Source organism: Triturus cristatus, chromosome 5_2, assembly GCF_964204655.1.
Source record: "Triturus cristatus chromosome 5_2, aTriCri1.1, whole genome shotgun sequence".
Classification (NCBI taxonomy): Eukaryota; Metazoa; Chordata; class Amphibia; order Caudata; family Salamandridae; genus Triturus; species Triturus cristatus.
This window is the reverse complement of record NC_140588.1, coordinates 365,831,286-365,846,691: the sequence shown is the minus strand read 5'-3', so window position 1 is coordinate 365,846,691 and position 15,406 is coordinate 365,831,286. Positions and strand designations below refer to the sequence as shown.

At 44.2% G+C, this 15,406-nt stretch overlaps 1 protein-coding gene across 8 annotated transcripts in view; it reads right to left on the bottom strand.

Annotated features, from left to right (window-relative positions):
- Positions 1-15,406, bottom strand: part of FARS2 (phenylalanyl-tRNA synthetase 2, mitochondrial) — a 1,670,666-nt gene that overhangs the window by 1,653,467 nt on the left and 1,793 nt on the right. The window lies entirely within an intron of this gene.

The window sequence follows — 15,406 nt, the reverse complement described above, 5'->3', positions numbered from 1 at the left end:
AAAAAAGCCCTGGTGCTGCAGAGGAACAGAAAACTAAGAGAATAAGAAAAGAAGAAAACATCAAACAGTGAGCATCCCGAACCACAAACCAAGAGAAACAACATTCTCTAGCCAAGAATTAGTCTTTGTAAAATTTCACCACGGAAAGATGATTTTGCTGTCTCATCTACTGACTTCAAAAAAATCAAGAGCATCGGCCACTGTGGTAACAATCTGAATTTTGCCTTCTGCTGCAACTTTATATTTGTTCTGCTGAATTATCATGGTTGTACTCCAGTTTCCTGAATGGAAACAATATACCATCTTCTTGGCACAGAATATACTAAAATTGTACTCCAAAGCTTTTCCAAATAGATGAATTTTGGAAAATAGTCTCTTTACCCAGTAGCCCTGAAAAATTAACTACTATACGGCGTTGTCTTAAATTCTCTATTGGCTCTTGAAAAGGCACGTGGTGCACATGAATTCTGGATAGATATCCAGCAAAATCAAACAAACCTTGAATTTTAATCACATTCTCAGTCCAGGTTGAAACTGTGGATATGGCCTGATAGTGCTTTGGAACAGTAACAAAATGACAAATGTTTTAACCGTATCTCAGACGTTTGCTTTGACATATAAAAGATCTTAACTCTAATTTGATTACTACAATCTTCCAAAGGTGACACGTTATGCTCAAGTTCTTCTTTTCTACTAATAACGTTTCTGGCTGTGGTTTTTATAACAACCCCACCAACTGACCAAGAGCTAGTTTCTTCTCAGCAGAAATCTCAGCGCACCCAGCTCTGATCACGTCTCAAGAGTAGGGGTGGGCGAAGTATTCTATTTGACTGGCAGAATTGACGGAATTTTGGCTACTCCACGTTACTCTTCTAACGCTGAGTTCCGACCAAATTCCACCAATCGCTGTATGGCTGAATTTTTTCTTGAGTGAGTGCCAAAACATTAGGTTGGAGAGTGCTAACCAGATTTGCCGTCCAGTAGCATGGTTTTCGGTAGCAAGACATTTGCAACGCAGGCGGTTGCGGTCAGAAGGCTGCCACTCGAGTAGAAAATCTACTAAAGCTGCAGCAAAATCAACTCATGTAGCTGCGCCCGCTGATGCTCCCCGTGGTACCATTCGCACTGATTTTTCAGTGCAGAATGCGCTCCCAGCGCTAAATCACACTGGAAGCAACGCAACTTGCCTATTAATGCTGGTTGGCGGAACTCTGTGGAATCTTGCTGAGTTTTTGGGTAACTTTTCGGAATTTGGCAGAGACAAATTTCACGAGTTCTGCCCACCCCTACTCAAGAGACACAATCTTTAGTATCAGCCTCTTAATATACCATGCCCTCTACCCAAGCTTTGGATATTACCAAGACAGGTGACAAGAGCAAGGATGAAGAAATACCTTTGCAATCTATACTGAATTGTACTTTGGGAAATTAAAGATTTCACAACAAGCTACAAAAGCTGTTTTGGCCAAAGGATGGGAAAGTTGGATGCAAAGGTTGAAATTTTATATTGTGTAGATTTTCCTGGAGTGCTTCTGGGAGTCTGTGTAAACAACCAACCAACAATTGGAAAGAGCAGATTTCCCAACTTTTCCCCGATGGATTTCTAAACGGGCCCTCTAAGAAATCAAAGAAAAAACTGCAGAAAGGAACTTGTGTGGTGAGGCGCTGGGGGGGGGCATGCTGACTAGCTTCATTTAACATCTTTCCAAACCACATCTATGCCTGATACTGAGCACGTATTATAGTATGTAATACCCTAAAAAGGTCCTCAAATCTTAGCTATTACTTGGAAGTATTAAGAATTTTAAAAGTGTGATGTTTTAGGATAAAAAGTGAATGCTAAATTTTGTAATCTGATCTTTGATTCTAATGTGTGTTAATGCTTGCCCTTGACATCTGTGGATTAAAATTCTGAATCCATGCAACGTCAACTTGGTCTTACATCCTTCAGAGGTCAGCAAATTGAGCACCATTAAACTGCGTATTAGTAACACCTGTTAATTACAGCACGTATAAAAGGCAGGAGTGTGATATGAAGGCCTATATAAAAATAGGACATTATTATTGCATTTTTAAAATTAATTCCAAGGTAAATGCTGTTTACACAGATTCCTTAATGGCCTATCTAAGTACCCTTAATTAGTGGTTGTACCTTAATTAGTTTGAAAAGGGAGAGAGGAGAGGAGGAAAATAAAGAATAAATAAAGAAGCAGGGTTTTTAACAACAGATCCAAGATATCACGATTCTAATCGCAGCTTGTTCACTAGACCACATTGTGTGATCCTAGACAAAACAGTTTTCTCCCTCAGGTTTAGTTCCCTTACTTGCCGAAAATAGGAGTGCCTGCAGTACAATTTTGTTGGCGCTATACTAAATAAAAAATTACTCAAAGATAAGAAAGGCAACAAAAAAGATAAATACATCAGAGGAAGGACTGGAGTGTTTCTGTTGCTCTGAATTAATTTTCAAATTAACAAGACCCCTAAATTTTCAATCTGCTCACTTTCAATCACTACTAAGGGCCCTATTCACGCAGCCATAGTCCAATACAGAGGCTGGCTGTCTAATAGGATCACTCACAAACTCACGTTTCTGAATGTCCAAAAGGGCTAGAGCAGAATAAGAATTGAGTCAAACACTATCGCTAGTAAAGTCATAGACATTATGGTCTTGTAGTACACAAAAGTGGAATTCATAAAAGGCCAACACTTTGCCACATCTGCAATGCTACAAAAATGAAACTATTCACAGCTTCATCACTAGGGAGGTAGTGCCAGCCAGACACTTGCTCATCAGGCAACACTCTACATTTCTGGTATGACTAGTTACTAAAATAGTTACTAAAACTGGCCCGCTCACACCCCTAATGGATAACTCAGATCCAAACAAACACGGTGCAAGTCAATCACGGCAAATGGTCAGCAGTCTTGTAATACCTCTGAAAAAACAACCAGGAGCCCAATTCCCCAAACATCAGGCTGGCATGTTGTAATATACAAGTCATAGATTTGCTCCTAAGTTGTGGTTTCTAAAAGCCCCTTGAATTTGTTTTTAAAAAGCCTCTAGACAAAGCATGGATATCCTCGTAAGTCAGAGATTTCCCAATGTCCAGCTAACTAAGAAGTGGTGGTTTTATATCTGTGAAAACAATTTTGGCTTGTTTTTGCATGTAAATTGCACATGCTTAGACTTTTTTCCAGGGAACAACTCCTATCTACAAACCTTTCTTCCCTGCACACCCACACAGAGAGGTGTGGATGTGTGTCATGCTGAATTTACACATTTATGCTAGCCTTTGTTGGCATCAGGTTAAGGTGCCCAAATGGGATGTGAAAACCATTGGGAATGTTAGTGAAAACCCATAGTTACAAATGTGTGGGAGTTTACTACCTATACAATGGCCACCACCTTCTCCTTCGCTGGGAAATTCTGAGGAGTTCCAGCTCCAATACCTTAACTCACGGTTACTCATAGCCTTCCTTGGCGGCCCGCGGACCTTGCAGACATCCTACCTCCGTTTAAAAAAACTAAAATTTAATTGGGTTAGCAAACACTGCCGGTTGCAGCAGCAGCCCGGACTCTGAGACTCTGCTCTGTGGGGGCCGGGGGATTCCAGTGATTGTCAAAGTGGAGATGCAGGGACCTAAGAGGTGAAATACAACAAAGCTTTATTAACATGTAAATTGTCTTTTAAAGACCTGTGAAGTACTCGGGTACGGCTGTGTGTGCGCGATAGGAAGCTGTCTCAGTGCGGCTGTGTGTGCGCGCTGGGAAGCTGTCTCAGCCCGGGCTGAGGGCTGACACAGGGTGAGATGACAGAGGGTGACGGAGGGAGGGAGAGTGAGACAGAGGGAGAGGGAGGGAGACAGAGGTTGACAGAGGGTGACAGAGAGAGGGAGACAGAGAGGTGCAGTCTGGGGGAGACAGAAGGAGGGAGACAGAGAGGGAGACAGAGGGAGGGAGACGGAGAGGGAGGGAGAGGGTGAGGGATGGAGGGAGAGGGTGAGGGAGGGAGACAGAGGGAGGGAGAGCGGGAGAGAGACAGGGAGAGATAGAGGGAGGGTGACAGAGCGAGATGGAGGGAGGGAGACAGAGGGAGGGAGACAGAGGGAGGGAGACAGAGGGAGGGAGACAGAGGGAGGGAGATGGAGGGAAACAGAGGAGGGAGGGAGACGGAGGGAGACAGAGGGAGGGAGGGAGGGAGACGGAGGGAGACAGAGGGAGAGAGACAGATGGAGAAGGAGGGAGACAGAGGGAGGGAGAGAGGCAGAGAGACAGGGAGAGATAGAGGGAGGGAGATAGAGGGAGGGAGATAGAGGGAGGGAGACGGAGGGAGGGAGACGGAGGGAGGGAGATGGAGGGAGACGGAGGGAGAGGGAGGGAGAGGGACAGAGGGAGAGAGACGGAGGGAGATGGAGGGAGAGGGAGGGAGATGGAGGGAGACGGAGGGAGGGAGGGAGACGGAGGGAGGGAGAGGTAGGGAGGGGGAAGGTGGGGGAGGGAGGGAGATGGAGGGAGGGAGATGGAGGGAAACAGAGGAGGGAGGGAGACGGAGGGAGACAGAGGGAGGGAGGGAGATGGAGGGAGACAGAGGAAGAGAGACAGATGGAGAAGGAGGGAGACAGAGGGAGGGAGAGAGGCAGAGAGACAGGGAGAGATAGAGGGAGGGAGATAGAGGGAGGGAGAGGGACGGAGGGAGATGGAGGGAGACGGAGGGAGAGGGAGGGAGAGGGACAGAGGGAGAGGGAGAGAGACGGAGGGAGATGGAGGGAGAGGGAGGGAGATGGAGGGAGACGGAGGGAGGGAGGGAGACGGAGGGAGGGAGAGGTAGGGAGGGGGAGGGTGGGGGAGGGAGGGAGATGGAGGGTGACGGAGGGAGAGAGACAGAGGGAGAGGGAGGGAGACGGAGGGAGATGGAGACAGGGAGGGAGGGAGAGGGAGGAAGATGGAGGGAGAGGGAGGGAGGGAGACGGAGACAGGGAGGGAGATGGAGGGAGAAAGACAGAGGGAGAGAGACGGAGGGGGAGGAAGGGAGATAGAGGGAGAGAGACGGAGGGGGAGGAAGGGAGACAGAGGGAGAGAGACGGAGGGGGAGGAAGGGAGACAGAGGGAGACAGAGGGAGAGAGAGGGAGGGAGAGGGACAGGGAGGGAGATGGAGGGAGGGCGACAGAGGGAGGGCGACAGAGGGGGGCGACAGAGGGGTGGAGGGAGACAGAGGGGTGGAGGGAGACAGAGGGGTGGAGGGAGACAGAGGGGTGGAGGGAGACAGAGGGGTGGAGGGAGACAGAGGGGGAGGGAGACAGAGGAGGGAGGGCGACAGAGGAGGGAGGGCGACAGAGGAGGGAGGGCGACAGAGGAGGGAGGGCGACAGAGGAGGGAGGGCGACGGAGGGAGAGAGACGGGGAGAGAGACAGGGGGAGAGGGAGGGAGGGAGGGAGAGGGAGTGGGGCGAGGGAGAGGGAGTGGGGGAGAGGGAGAGGGAGAGGGAGGGGAGAGAGGGAGGGAGAGGGGAGAGAGAGAGAGAGAGAGAGAGAGAGAGAGAGATGTGTGTATGCCGGGTCTGGTGGCTCAGTGGATGAAGGAGTCTGCTGCAGGGACCTGTGTTCAACCTCATGGCCACAATTTTTTTTTGCATTAGCCCCACCCCTCCCCCTCTTACCCCGCCCCCACCGGTGCGGCCCTCAGCCACAAACCACACTGTCATTTTGGCCCCCGAGAGAAAGTTTGTGAGTACCCATGCCTTAACTTAACACTACAGAATAGAAACCATCCTGATTGATTTCTCAATGTGCTAAACTCAATTTGTGGTACAAAAATGCCAGCAGATCTTTACTTTACTAGACCACTTGCGATTTGCTCCAGTACATGCCTTTTTCTGCACCTCATTTTAACTTGCTTTCATCTTGTGTACAAAGGGAATACTTCACATCTCAATTGACTCTGAGCGCTCCTAGGAAAGGCAAGTTGTTAAATATTGAGAGATAGTAGATGTTATGCAGCTAACTGCCTTTGCGATATGCAATCAGGTGTACAGTAATAATCCTTGTTAAGCGCGAACAATCACCCGTAAGGGTCTCTAGGCGCTAGGGGCCGTCGGGAAGCAAGCTATTGCCCAGAGTCACATGGTGCTGGGCTAATCTGCCGCCGGCGCCGGGGATCGAACCGTGATCCCCAGATTCCGGAGTCAGTCGCCCTGGCCGCGGCGCCACACCTCTTCCCTTCTCTTACAGTGATCACACCATTGCAACTTGAAGAGTTGGAAATATGCATCATGAGCACAGGAGATCAAGATGCCAAGCAATAAGAGTTACAGCACGGGTACAATAGTCAAGGTATGATTTGAAATTCAATTGACTTTTCACGCAGAGTCACTGAGAAGGATACAGTTGACAACAGATTTCATGGAGGCTACAGAGTTGGTCGGAGTCACAAGTTGAGTATTTAGTCTTGCTCTGAATGCCATGAGCGTGGGAGCACTGCAGACTTCCAGAAGGAGGCCAAAATGAACAGTGGTAAAAGTGGCCTTCTACAAACAAAACAAGAAAGCCAGAATGGCTCCTCCTGGACGTATGCAGTGCTTCCAGGCTTTATAACAAGCACTGTCAAAGCCAATAGGTCTCGCCTTTGAGACGTATTGGTTCCTCAAAACCTTTTAGTCACGGTCTAGTAGCAGAGACCTAAAAACACCTTACAGTGTGTCTGGTGGCTACTCGTGTAAAGAACTATTGACAAATTGAATAGGAGTAGAATATAGACCGTTCAGATTTAAGTTGCATATTGGTGTATTTGGGTGTTAAACTAGTGCTAATAAAGAGAAACCTTTGTCCAGACAGTGTTATCATGTGCAAAAAGCATATGCAAAGCAATAAGTCTCACAATTGTGAAAGTTAGATCTATCGGCATTGTAAATGTTTTTTTTTTTGCAGTCGAGTTATTTAAAGAAAAAAGTGCACATCGTCCTGTGGTGCTTTTATTGTGACACGAGGACATTGAAATGGGCCTTCCAAGTATTTTCATTCGCCTTCCTTTTATTCCACGAAACCAATACATTTCTTATTATTTATCCTTTCTGTAAAAATTAATTAAAACTATACAGTGTTGCTGTCACAAAAGGCATGTGAAGATATAGTTCCTTGACACCGGTGGGGATAATGCAGCAAGCAAGTAACCTTTCTAATTTTATAATAAGCAAGTTATAGCTAAAAGTTTTGGGGATGTACAATTACGAGGGCCCTTTCTTTGGAGTGACACCCTGACCAACAATTACTTATTTAAATAATCAAGATTAGCACTTGGTGTCTGATATTCCAAGCACATCGAGGAAACTTGGATTACCATGAGTTATGTTACTCTTTTAGGCATATGAAGCAAATGGTCAATTTGCTTAACCTCAAGCCGAAACATGTTGGGTCACAAGCTTTTTGCAGCAATAAGGTATTATCAAAACTTACACCATATGCTGCTTGGGTTGTGATGGTTGGCTGTGAGCCCAGTGCCACCATGGGCATTGGGTTAGCAGCCACTAGATTCTGGCGTATTAACAAAACAGAAATAGGACATAAAACGATCTCATACTTCAACTAGAGCAGGAATGGCATATAATAAATGGCCTCATATATCAGATTTTTGCCATCCTAGGAAAAGTGAAGCCTTCCTCATGCCCCAAGTCATGAGGCAATATTTGACAGTTGTAAGTGTAATTAAGCCTACCCTACTGATAGCTCCATATACAGGTGTCTTGGCAGCAACACCTGTATACTTCAAATATGCATTTAAATACAAAAACAGTGTTTGATGGGTTTTTTGCACCTAGAGCGCTTAGTGGACTGACATTGGTATGAGGCACTATGCAATGGGAGTGAAGGTGAAGCCCCTGAAGCGGGGAAGCTGGTGAGCCACTTTGCGCCGTGAAGAATTTACTTAAATGCAAAACTGTGTTTTTTCCTTTTCTAAAGTTAGTTAGTCTGGAGTAAGGAAGAGGGTTCAGTGTGCCTCACACACTAAGATTTCAGGACATGGCTACAGTCCCTAGTGGCTGCCTGCATGCCAGACCTACTCTATATCACACACTCGTGTTTTAAACAAAGACTCGCTCTCATGCCAAGGAATGTCTCTGCCCCTCCAAGGAGCTGATAATTTGCAACAATAAAATGTAAACATGCTACTGCTGTGCAATCTGCATTGAGTGGGCCTTTTGTCAATGAGTAAAACATGTTGTCCGGTTCACTGTTAGAAGCAAACTATGGGTAACGATGGAGACTCCTTCAAGTTAGGGAAGACCCGGGACGTCTGGCTGGCCGCATTCAAAAACAGATATTCATAAATTCCTGAAGCAGATATCAGGAGTAATTATAATGTAGGATTCAAAACAGGGCCGAGGATTAAACAGCCTACAGCAGGACTGGTAGGAGCCGGGGATGTTTGACAAATCAAATAATATCACACACATCAACACAAATACAAAAGCAGTCGTGAAAATATACAATGAGGCTAAAATCAAAAGTGGCCAAGAACCAATCCGACACAATACATAAGGGGGCACATTTTGAAAGAGCTTAAATCCGGGGGAGCCGGGGATGTTATTCAGAGCTGGCGGGTGGTGAAACTAGTGGGGAAAGGCCCCCCATATCTGCATTTTTTTTTTGTTGCAGTTTTATGTAGGGAGAACTTGATCCAAAGGTATTGGAGCATTTTATATGAGCACCAGTTACATTATACATTCATGTTTTTTTAATGCACAGGGAAATTAAGTAATTTACCAGAATCACATGATGTTGAGCCAAAGCTGAGGCTCAAACCAGGTTCCAGTTCCAATGTTGGCAGCTCTGGCTGTGTATGTATCAGTCCGCTGACCTGTTACAGATTTGGTACACCCCCTCCTCAAAGCATACAGGCCGTGCTTCCAGAACAATCTCTGTGACGCCACAGGTTGCTAAATATTTCTTTCCAGGGTGCATTTGTCTACTGCAGTACTGTCATTTATCAGGCATTTAGTGTCATTTTAAAGCTTTTGGTGGCAGAATTAATGTGGTATGGTGTTTAATCATGTCACACAAAGCCCATGGGTGAAACGCGTGCGATAATAACAGAGGTGCAAGTTTATACTCGCTCTGTACGGAGTCAAAAATAATGCTTACAAGCTCTGTCCTGAAGCACTAAGGTTCTAGAGCAACTCTAAAAGACATATTACATGAAAGTATATTGAGAAGTTATTTATATATGTCCTGAAGAAGGTGGTTATTATAAATAGTTAAAAGACAACCTTGGATTATGGTTATGTGATGTTTTGCATTTATATGTATCTCTAAGTACATGTAATTTCAAATATATTTTTTTAGAGATTATTAAAGCTATATGTATTTTACCTAAATCCTGTGGTATTTGGTTCTGTTGTATGTTTATATTTTGTTGTGAGAAAATATGCGGTAAGTATTGAGCAGGTGCCTGTAAGTTTAGAGTCTACCTAGGGGAGAATTTTCTGGCATTAGGATGCATAAAAAGCCATTTGCTCCAGGGCCCATATCATCATTTACTTTGTATAACTGAGGGTCATATAATTCAATCCTTCTCCTTTATTTAACCTCTTCAGTGCCCATGACGAGATAGTCTCGTCATGGAGCACGGTCGCGCTGTGCCCATGACGAGACTATCTCGTCATGAACCCCACCCGCTAATGTAACGCCCCCGGCACAGGAGGGGGAAAGGGCGTGGCACAGAAGGGGTTAACAACATAGTGCATTCTTGGTCTTTTAGTCTGTGTTCACTTTACTTGAACCAGATCGACTAACACACAAAGGAAGCCTCGGATTGGAATGGCGGATTTTTGGTAGGTAATTTGTAAACATATTTATTCTACTATCATTTCATTTGTTTATTCACGTTCCATTAATAAAAATCATTACATGCTGCCAAACGGGAGGACACCATTACTCATAAATACCAATTGCCAGCCGATCATTAAAACCTCTAAAAAGTATTACAAACAATCATTAAAATAGAAAGGGTTTTTCTTCTAAAAGAATAAGACAAAATGTATAAGCACAATGTGGGCAGTCCGTATAGGGTGATAAGGATCATTGGGTTTAGCAGGAGGTACATCCGGATATGCATCTCGTCAGGTACAGATAAGTACTTGGATTGTCCTCCCCAAGGGTGGCACTCCTCTGACCTTTATCAGTGTTTGCAGAGCTCGGCTGTATGCATTGCAGCTTGGATGATGTTAGTGAGTTTCCATAACCTTGCGGGGTTTGTGTAGTGTTGTTAGTGAAACACAGAGTTGATGCTTTCCTGCAGCGTCTGTAGGAGTTGCCCCGGCAAAATGGAACCAAAAGGCGACGATCATTGGCAAAGTGAGGGCATGCTGTAGCCAAGACTCTAGATGGTAATTGCATTAGACAACAATAGTAGCGATGGCTGGGTTAGGAGGCACACTCAACCACACTAGTCCAATAGGAAGTATGTAACTTATTTGTTCAAAGTTCATATATCTTCTGGTGCTTCAGGAGGAGAAAGAGCCATTTGTTCTTTCTCAATTGGACAAGTCCAGAAATCAGAAAAGGAGTCTCCAAGCGCAGAGAAATCCAAAATTGAGGTTGTGGTATCAACTGTTCTTTTATTTCATTTCTAATATACACGCCCCTTCGCCAACACGTGTTTTGTCTCTGGCTGTTTCAGTCACTGCAGACTTCATCAGGGCTTTACATTCAGTTTATTTGGAATATTATTAGCAAGTGTCCATATAGGGCAATCCTACAAGTATATCACGCCGTTTTCTCACAATGTCTTCATCGGATGTGTAGGACTTATTGAATAGGTAGAGTATTGACTTGTAAGATCGTATCAGGTATCCCTTCCACGTCGTGTTCAGTGCCGTAGAGTACACAGTCATGAAACAGTGTATCGATGTAGACTGTAATTGTGCTTTCAGGGATTGGGCTGGGGCGTGCAGGATGCGGATGAAATATTTCACTCTACAATCATACAATCGCCAGACTCCGGTAGCTGTGATTGCATTGATCACCATAGTATAAGCCAATTCCAGTCAAATGTAATTCCCACCTTGTCATTATCTATATGCAGACAAGTCAATTAAGCGTGCAGCAAAAGTTCTCACTTTGATTCGACTTTTGGTTTCATTGCATTCACAAGCAAAATGAAAGGTCGGTCTACATCCCTTGCATTATACCATCTCTCACCACCATAAAACATGTTTTGAACGAGAGAAATACTAACAACATGCAAAAGACAGATCTATCATGTGCGATCAACAGTCATAATTTCACTATGAAAATGTGATTCGGAGAGGACTTCTTCACCCTGAAGTAACAGTTTAACTACAGGCATGCAAAAGGTTATCTGCACATTGCAGCAACACTGTATTTAACAGATCTATGCCAACAAAAGCCTGCAATCTGATGATTAACTCTTTGTATTGCTAATTTATGTTATTACTCTAATCTCGGTTCTGGGTATCCATTTTCTTAGCATACAAAAAGTGTTTCTTTATGCTTTAACTCTGTAGGACACAAGAAATCTCAAAGAACCCAACGTGGCCAATAATTGATCATTAATTCAAAAAATACTACGTCCGCATTAATCTCATGTGTTTGAGTATTTTTCGTTTTTCTGAAAATCATAGCCATCTGGTATAATCAAAACATTAACCAAGACAAACTGCACCAACCATAGACATAACAAATCACAACACAATATAGTACAAAACATGAAAGTGATTCAAAACTAAATTATCGGCTGAACAAACCGGAGTTACAGCCAATGAATGCAAAATAACTCACTCCAATAGTTTTCCTACCCCTTACGTTTAACATGGGGTTGTAAAACCAATATTATGTTCCCACACTCAGTAATGTCCAGATAATATTAGTACTTCCTTTTTAGGGAAGATTGATTCTTATTGGAATCGAAATCTCTATTTGATCCTTGAGGTGGTACTTCCAATGAATCCGCATGAAAAAATGCAAACACGTTTCGACCTCATGAAATATAGGGGTATATATAAATCTTCTGGGAGGCAATTAGGGCAAAGAGAACAACTCGTTCGGTCAAAGATGAACGGTGAAAATGCACACTTCATGGATGTGACCGCTTCACGGCCGTTTCACTGTCAAAAGAAACCCAAGAGAGTCAACTTTTTTGTAATCGACCGGACTTTTCAACAGTGGTCGAAGTGGGGAAAAAAAGTAGGAGAACTGTGGGCAGCGAATAAGAGGGCAGGAATAACCTGGGGATGGGATCAGTGGGCAGAGTCAGAGGTGTGGCCAGAAGGCGCAAAACATTCTAATTTTTAGTATTTGTTTGGCATTACACTGACTAGTTACAGCTTATTATGTTATTTAATTCAATCAATGGATACACATGATTATTTAAGGTTTAATATGAGTTATTGACATTAACATACATTCACAAAGTGGGATATGTTTCCAATCACAGAATGTCCCAAATACTCTTAAAAGTGGAAGCACAAGCCATTTGTCTCCAAGCCATGGCGTATCTGTCATCAACACTTCTCCTTTTTTCCACAAGAGCAGTTCAAACATGAACGGCAAAATATCCTAGCTTGCAAATGTTTTCCACGTAATTATGGCTCTGCCATATTTGCCACATAATACAACATTTGCTGTATAATCTGACAATTTTAACCAATAAATAGTTTGTAGCTCAAACGGATCAAAAGTTACAAAAAAATGTGAGTTCTGTTGCTGAGAGGTGGATGGCCCTTTGCAAAGGTTGACTGATCACCTTTCTCACTGCTGCATTTGTATGTTACACTCGTACTAATAAGGCAAAATATTTCCAGAGACTGTTAGCAAGTGTAAAAATAATAAAGTATCAGAAAATATACCATATTACGCTGCAGCCTTTTTTTTCTGCATAATTTAGTATACACCGCGGCATCATTTTGTCCTCCTTTGTTGTATAATTCCAGTGGCCCCAAACCAGGAAGCACATGTTAAATGTGCTTTGCATGAAGCAGAGAGACTGTAAGTTTGCAAACTTAGTTTGGTGTGCATGCAAATCCTGCATCGCTGATCCCTGGTGAGTTGCAGCTATTACTGCTGAAACAAGGCCAATGGAGGTACCAATGGGTGAGGCGGACTGGCCTCAAAAGCAGGGCCGGCTTTAGCGCTGGTGGCACCCTGTGCAGCAATGTTTGTTGGTGCCCCCAATGACCACCTCCACCACAGAATCCCTCACTACCACCCTTTAACAGTGCCCCTCAAGTCTCCATAACCACACTCTCTCTCAGATGCATTTAATTTGATATACAGTGCCCCTCATACCAGTGTAGTGTGTCAGAGCACTTTACATCACACACCTTACACTGAGACAATTAATTATACATGTGTAAATCACTGTATAGGAAATGTTAAAAAAGACAAAGGATTACAAGGTGTAGTAGTCACTTGACCACCATACTACCATGGTTGGGGGTTCTCTTTAATAATCAGAATTGATTTCTATACAAATTAACACTTTTTGCAACATTAGGATAATCAAAGACTGGGGGGGGCAATAACCATAACACTCTAATTAATACCCTGCACTTTTCATGCAGCTCTTAGATGACAGTTAATAGCTCACTGTTCTATTTTAGGATTCTAACTTATATACTGAAAGTAACAAGAGGATCTCTCTGAAAAAAAGCAGTAACATACTGACATTTTTACATTATGTACACTTTGTAATCTGCTTGGTACATGTTCTTTGCAGCAGGCACATTAACCCTTTTGCGCTATCTTTCTATGAGTCAAAACTTCCACTAGACAAAACTCCAATCTCTCTCTAGGAAGAACATTAATCACCGGAGTTATCATGACATTTTAATTTTTGCTGACGCCCCACCCAAAGTCAGCACTCGGTGCGGTCACATCGGTCGCACTTACAATGCCAATAGCTCAAACTCGCGCAAATGCGAGTCCTATTGCATTGCAAATGCTTGTCTCTGTAGTTTAGAACAAGACCCGTTTTCTTGCGAAAATCTCCCCCTCCGCCGAAACGCATCTTCGCCGTAAGAAAACATGTGAGGAAAGGACACACACCAGCGCTCTGCACAGCCCCTAAAGGTGGTGTGTGTGCCACGATGCCGCATCCAGAGTGGGCACCGTGCCCAGGGGCGGGCTTCCCTCGAGCCAGCTGCACACACACAAGCGCCCACGCACAGTGAAACCAATGTCAACAGCGGCAACAAATTAAAAGGCGCACAACCAGGGGAAAGAGTCACAAGAAACAGGGCTGCTGTCACAGGGCAGTGTAGTCTCGTCTGAACACTGTGTTTTGTGCACACTCATTAAACGCCGCCTTTTCAGAACAATGGGGAAGTTATTTTGTGCTCAGAGGACTGGGTGGGCTAGGCTCAGATAACATAGACAGCAAGTCTCCATTTTCTGCTACTGACATTAACACACACACACGAGCACTGCGGGAGCCTATGTTACGCCACAGAGTCATTACCTCTGGCAAGTGGTCTGCATGACACACACACACACATGCGCACTGCGGGAGCCTATGTTACGCCACAGAGTCATTACCTCTGGCAAGTGGTCTGCTTGACAAACAAGTTTACCCAAAAAAGTGCGGCAAGCTGCTAATATCCCTACTGTGTCACGCCGTGGGTAAGAGATTCAATCCCGCTGGGCGTGGCTAAAAGGGGACAGGGTGTGAACAAGCAATGATTGCCATGCCTTCAGTGCAATCATTGCACTGCCTTTAGCATAATTTGTGACGTCAAACGATGCGCACAAATTAAAGCTGAAGGCAGAGCTAGGACGAGGTTTCTGGAATCATATCGATTCCAAGAAGCCTCGTAAGACGAGAGCAGCGCATGCGCTGCTTACGTCACACGAGACCTAAAAAGCAAACACTCATATGGAATGCAAGATTAAGTAAAGCATGGGAAATGTAAGCAGGAACAATGCTATTACACTCACTATACAGAAATCAGTGAGTGTTTTTATCTGAAAAGTTAAGGACATGACTACAGGGCCCGAAGATATCTATTTTAAAGTCCATTGCTTATATTCTTACAAAATTTAAGCAGTATGGTTTAAAAAGACCACATCCGTGAACACAGACCCGTGGTACACATTTTGTTTTCCAATCTACCAATTAATCAGGCATTGCAGAACCCCCAGGATTGGAACACTTCCCCACCCGGGGAAAACAATGCTGTTCAAAGAAAGACAAACAAGCAAATGTAGCGCTTCACTGTCAAACTCTGTAAAGTGACGCTGATGTGTTTGGGTGTGAATAAAATAAATCTGAACACTTTGCGACCACTCAGTCTTGCTTTTTATCGTTTTTTTCCTTCATATTTTGAACCTTTATTCCAGAGGTTGCACTTTGGAATAGAAAAATTTACGGAAAAGACGACATTTCCAGCAAAA